This window comes from Lampetra fluviatilis, chromosome 16 (assembly GCF_964198595.1).
Source record: "Lampetra fluviatilis chromosome 16, kcLamFluv1.1, whole genome shotgun sequence".
NCBI lineage: Eukaryota > Metazoa > Chordata > Hyperoartia > Petromyzontiformes > Petromyzontidae > Lampetra > Lampetra fluviatilis.
The window spans coordinates 14,567,273-14,572,862 of NC_136290.1; the positions used below are offsets into that span (position 1 = coordinate 14,567,273).

At 58.3% G+C, this 5,590-nt stretch overlaps 1 long non-coding RNA gene across 1 annotated transcript; it reads right to left on the reverse strand.

Moving 5' to 3' along the window:
- Positions 1-604: 604 nt before the first annotated feature.
- On the reverse strand, positions 605-4,722 carry LOC144936595 (uncharacterized). Its single transcript, XR_013637436.1, has 5 exons — positions 4,637-4,722; positions 3,660-3,763; positions 2,777-3,036; positions 2,158-2,313; positions 605-1,524 (listed from the first exon to the last, which is right to left on the reverse strand). It is a non-coding gene; the product is annotated as an uncharacterized LOC144936595 (long non-coding RNA).
- Positions 4,723-5,590: the final 868 nt, after the last annotated feature.

Here is a 5,590-nt window from a genome sequence, read left to right on the forward strand (position 1 = left end):
GCCGAGTGCGGAAAGATCTAGTTCGAATTAAGCTCTGCAAGTGGATGATGATGATGATCATGATGATAAAGTTTCTTCATTGGTGGGTACCATCCATTGTCGGTGCTGTTAATGACGAATTCATCCTCTGCGTAGAGAATAAGCTGTCGTCGTCAGAGAAGATGTAACCAGTTGTAATTAGTCAGGAAGATGAGCGCTTGGCTGGAGATGCTGTTGATGACGTCATCGTCATTCCGGAGAGGTTTAGTTGTAGATGCCGTTGATGACGTCATCGTCGTTCCGGAGAGGTTTAGTTGTAGATGCCGTTGATGACGTCATCGTCGTTCCGGAGAGGTTTAGTTGTAGATGCCGTTGATGACGTCATCGTCGTTCCGGAGAGGTTTAGTTGTAGATGCCGTTGATGACGTCATCATCGTTCCGGAGAGGTTTAGTTGTAGATGCCGTTGATGAGGAAGTCAGCCCGTGTGTAGTCGCGCCGCCTGTAGCTCATCACCGCCTTCCTACCCAGAATGCCGAGCGCCGCCACCACAAGCACCACCCCGAAGAACGTGCAGGCCACCAGGGCCCCCGCGTCCCCACCCATGGGCCCCCCCGCCTCCGTGGGGCCCCCACCCTCGGCGGGCAGCCCATTCCTCGCACCATCGCCCCCCACCCCACCCTCCTGCGTGGTGGCGCTGTCCAGCATAGCAGTGGATTGGGGGACAGCACCGCTAGTTGCTAGTGGTGGTGGTGTAGTGGGTGGTGGTGTAGTGGGTGGTGGTGTAGTGGGTGGTGGTGTAGTGGGTGGTGGTGTAGTGGGTGGTGGTTGTGTGGTGGGTCGTGGTGTTTGTGTGGTGGGTGGTGGTGGTGGTGGTTGCGTGGTGGGTGGTGGTGGTTGCGTGGTGGGTGGTGGTGGTTGCGTGGTGGGTGGTGGTGGTTGCGTGGTGGGTGGTGGCTGTGTGGTGGTTGATGGTGGTTGTGTGGTAGGTGGTGGTTCAGTTGTAGGTGGTTTGGTTGTGGTGGTTGGTTCAGTTGATGGTATCAGTGATGGTGTTGGAACGGTGGTTGTATCTGTTGTGGATGTGGTGGTTTGCAGTTTAGTGGTTATCGGTTGTGGAATGGTGGTTGTTGCAGCTGCAGTCGTGATTATTGTGGTTGGTGCAATCGTGGTTGGAGGCATAGTTGTGGTTGTGATTAAAGTAGTATTTGGTGCCAGAGTGAGTGTGGTGGTGGTTGGCTGGGTTGTGGTTGTGGTTGTCGGCTTGGTTGTGGTGGTTGTCGGCTTGGTTGTGGTGGTTGTCGGCTTGGTTGTGGTGGTTGTCGGCTTGGTTGTGGTGGTTGTCGGCTTGGTTGTAGTTGTGGTGGTCGGCTTGGTTGTGGTGGTGGTTGTGGTGGGTGCTACAGTTGTGGTTATTGCTGGTTCATCTACACCCTTTGGTTGTTGGGGTTCGACCTCCTTGGGAGCGGCGGTGGTGGCAGGAGAGGAAGCGTCAGGCTGCTCGTTAACTTGGCGCGACCGTGTCGTCACCCGTGCCTTCCTTGTAGCTACAAAGACAAAGATCCCCCGCATAGCCTCCATCAACCCGTTGGGGCACACGCGGCACCTATGAAGGTCGGCACAACACATGCGGGGGGGTGGGTGGCCAGCACCACACCTGACCGCCTTTATCTCCCCAGTGGCGATGTTTAACACATCGCACCAGGCACTCATTTGAGGCTGAGTCCACCTAGGTGATGCCCAGGACAGATTCAGATATTCGTTACTTGTGCTGACCGTGAGCGGACATCATTGCGCAGCGCCCTAACCGCTGCGCCACCGCTCCCACACACACGTGGACACAGACACACAGATACAAACGCACGTACACTCTCAGACACATGCAGACACTCTCGGACATATACAATTGAACACGCCGTGGACTCAAACACGATTAGACTGCCACCACCAGACGCACGTCTCGAGACTCGGCTGAACGCGTGTATGTATGTATGTTGAACTTCTTACGTGCCGTACATAGCCAACCGTGCCAATCGGAGGTGCGTGTGGAGTGCGTGTGGAGTGCGTGTGGAGTGCGTGTGGAGTGCGTGTGGAGTGCGTGTGCACACGGCGCCACGTGGGGTGACACACGGGGGGAGATGGAGTGACACGGGGGCCAGGCAGGTTGAGGCGGCACTCACATTTGCGGTGGCGCACTCCCGTGGCCCGGCTGCCCGGCGCCGGCACGAGGGGGCACGCGGCGTCGCTAGGGCACGAGTAGAGGAGGCACGGGGAAGAGCCCCCCCCCTCCCCCCACGCCGCGGACACCTCCACCGCCAGCGTGCAGGGCGGGCGCCCTGCGGTGCGGCAGCAGCGGAGAGAGAATGACGCCCCGTGACGAGCGGGCAGGAGGAACGCAGTTGCGAGATTTCTCCCCGGTTGTCGTGTTTGTTAGATTGCCCTAACAATGGAACCGATTCTTGGGGGTAGTGAATCACAGTCCAGCCGTGCTGGGGTCACACTGTGGGCAGCAGCAGAGGGCGGTGGAGCAAAATGACATCGACACGACGCTGCACTTCGATGCTTCCAAGAAATATGGTCAAACAACACCCCCCCCCCCGCCGTCGCCACGACCCGCACATTCAGCAATGGATTGACAAGAGGACTGAAGGTGTTGCGTGAGGTGGATCGGGGGGCATGGTGGAGTTAAGGGGGTCAGGTTAGGGGGGTCAGGGTGGGAGGGGGGTCAGGGTGGGAGGGGGGTCACGTGAGGGGGGTCAGGGTAGGGGGGTCAGGGTAGGGGGAGTCAGCGTTGGGCACCTGCTGTGTTCATGTCGCAGCAAATCTGGGCACAGTCGCCCTGCGCGGCCCCCAGCGCCGTGGCGCCCAGGGCCGCCAAGGCGGTGGCGTTGGGCGCCACCTCTCCCAGCTCGGCGTGGTCGCACCGCTCCAGCGCGGAAGAGCCCCCCTGGCTCCAGCCGCACAGCACGACGACGAGGAGGAGGAGGAGGTGCGTGGAGTCGGCCATGGCCCGCACCCTCGGCCGTGTGGGACAACGCAGTCGACACGGTCGCTACGGTCTGCACCGCCACCACGACCAGCAACAAAGACAAAGATCCCCGTATAGCATCAATAGACTGTTGGGGCAAGTGATGTTAGCGACCGTCTATGGAGGCCAGAACGGTACACGAGGGGGTGGGTGGCCAGCACCGCGCCCGGCCGCCTTTGTCTCTCCAGTGGCGATGTTTACACATTGTATCAGGTACTCATTTGAGGTTGAGTCGACCTAAGGGAGGCCCAGGACCGGTTCAGATAATCGTCACTCGTGTTGGCCGTGAGCGGGAATCGAACTCGGGTCGCCGGGTTTGTAGCGCAGCGCGCTATCCGCTGCACTACCGCTCTAACCGCTGCACTACCGCTCTAACCGCAACAACAACAACCGCCATTCGCCACTAAGTCTCGGTGACGTCACCACGGCGCTTGTGCCAGGCTATGTGCACGTTGAGGCCACGTGAAGTGTCGAACGCCCGCTGGCAGGAGGCCACGGGGCAGACCCAGCAGGTGCCACAGGTCGACTGACTGAGATTAATAGCCGATGCACCACCTGTGCCCCCTATTGTGTCAACCACCACCACCACCACCACCTTTACAACAACAGCAACAACAACACCCACCACCGCAACCACGACGACCGTAGCATCACCTGGGATGCCCGTGGGTCCCGGCGAGTCCCGGCGGCTCCACTGGCTCAGGACCCCAGCCTCCTGCAGCAAGGAGTCCGTGGCGCAGCACGCAGGAGCCGGGGGTCTGTGACGCGCACGGAGAGGCGGGCGTAGTGTTGCCAGCGACTCACGGAGAGCGCCGAACACTGCGCGTGACATTTCCCAGGAGCAGTGTGCCGGCGACAGTCACGCGGTGGCACGACACAGCAGCTGACACGCAATACGTGACTCAATGACTCCTGATTCGCGACTCTCGCGGTGCGTGGCAACCACGGCTCGCGACTCTCTCACTCACGGTTCGTGACACCCACGGTTCGTGACACCCACGGTTCGTGACAACCACGGTTCGTGACAACCACGGTTCGTGACAACCACGGTTCGTGACAACCACGGAACGCGACTCTCTCACAGTTCGTGACACGAACAGTTCGTGACAACCACGGTTCGCGACTCTCTCACTCACGGTTCGTGACACGAACAGTTCGTGACAATCACGGTTCGTGACAACCACGGTTCGCGACTCTCTCACTCACGGTTCGTGACACTCACGGTTCGTGACAACCACGGTTCGTGACAACCACGGAACGCGACTCTCTCACAGTTCGTGACACGAACAGTTCGTGACAATCACGGTTCTCGACTCTGTCACTCCCAGTTCGTAACTCTTTAGCAGTTCGTGACAACCACGGTTCGTGACAACCACGGTTCGTGACAACCACGGTTCGTGACAACCACGGTTCGTGACAACCACGGTTCGCGACTCTCTCACTCACCGTTCCGTGACACGAACAGTTCGTGACACTCACGGTTCTCGACTCTCTCACTCCCAGTTCGTAACTCTTTAACAGTTCGTGACACTCACGGTTCGCGACAATCACGGTTCGCGACTCTCTCACTCACAGTTCGTGACTCTTAACAACAGTTCGTGACACTCACGGTTCGCGACTCTCTCACTCACCGTTCCGTGACCTGCGGTTCGCGACCGAGTTCGCGACTCGGCTGAGAGTGGCGCGCGCTCCCCGCTGGACACGTAGGAACGTGCCGAGTGAAACTTCATCTCAACATTCGCAAGTCGCCCCGGGGGCTCCCTCGGAACGCGTCCCGCGCAACTCGGCCAGCGCTGAGGCCGCCCCCAGGGCGACTCTCGCACCCAACTCCGCGAGCCCGGCAAACGCCGAGCCCGCCCGCGGGAATCGATTCCGCGAGTTTGTAGTCGATTACGAAATAGTTTCAATTCCGTTTGAATCATCTCATTCTAATCGATTCGACGACATTAATATTATTCGTTTGCATCAATAGATTCATTTTCTTGGCTGCTCGTCATTAGATTTACCAGTATAAATCGATAATCGATATACATTCAAATTTTATATTCGGCTCTTTAAATCGATCGGAAGAGATTCCTCCAGTCTTGAAAACCCGGCTAGCGATTCTGGAATCGATCATTCTCGGTCGGGTGATGACGCAATGGAATGAGAGCGGTGGCGCAGTGGTGAGCGCAGTTCCCTCTGGCGGCCACGGATAACATCAGTGGCTTCCCAACTCATCGGGTTCCTCCACGACAAAGTTTCTGATTCTCACCTCCACAATCACCAGTCCCCCCTTTGACCGGCGTGGTGAAGTATGGTCAAGCATCTCCCGTGACAGACTGAAACAGCGTGTGGAGGGCCTTCATCCAGCAGTGGAGGGAGGAATGAGAATGTATACTCTTAGAATGTGTATTGATGTGGACTCTATGACGTGACTGAGAGATGTTAACAGCTCGGGGCTGCCTTCAACCAGCGGTGGACTGATCCTGGCTGCTGATGCTGCTGCTGCTGATAGTGCTGATGCTGCTGCTGATACTGCTGATGCCGCCGTATGTGTAAAGGCCGCGTCGTGGGCGAGCCGCAGACACGAGGGGAATGCCACC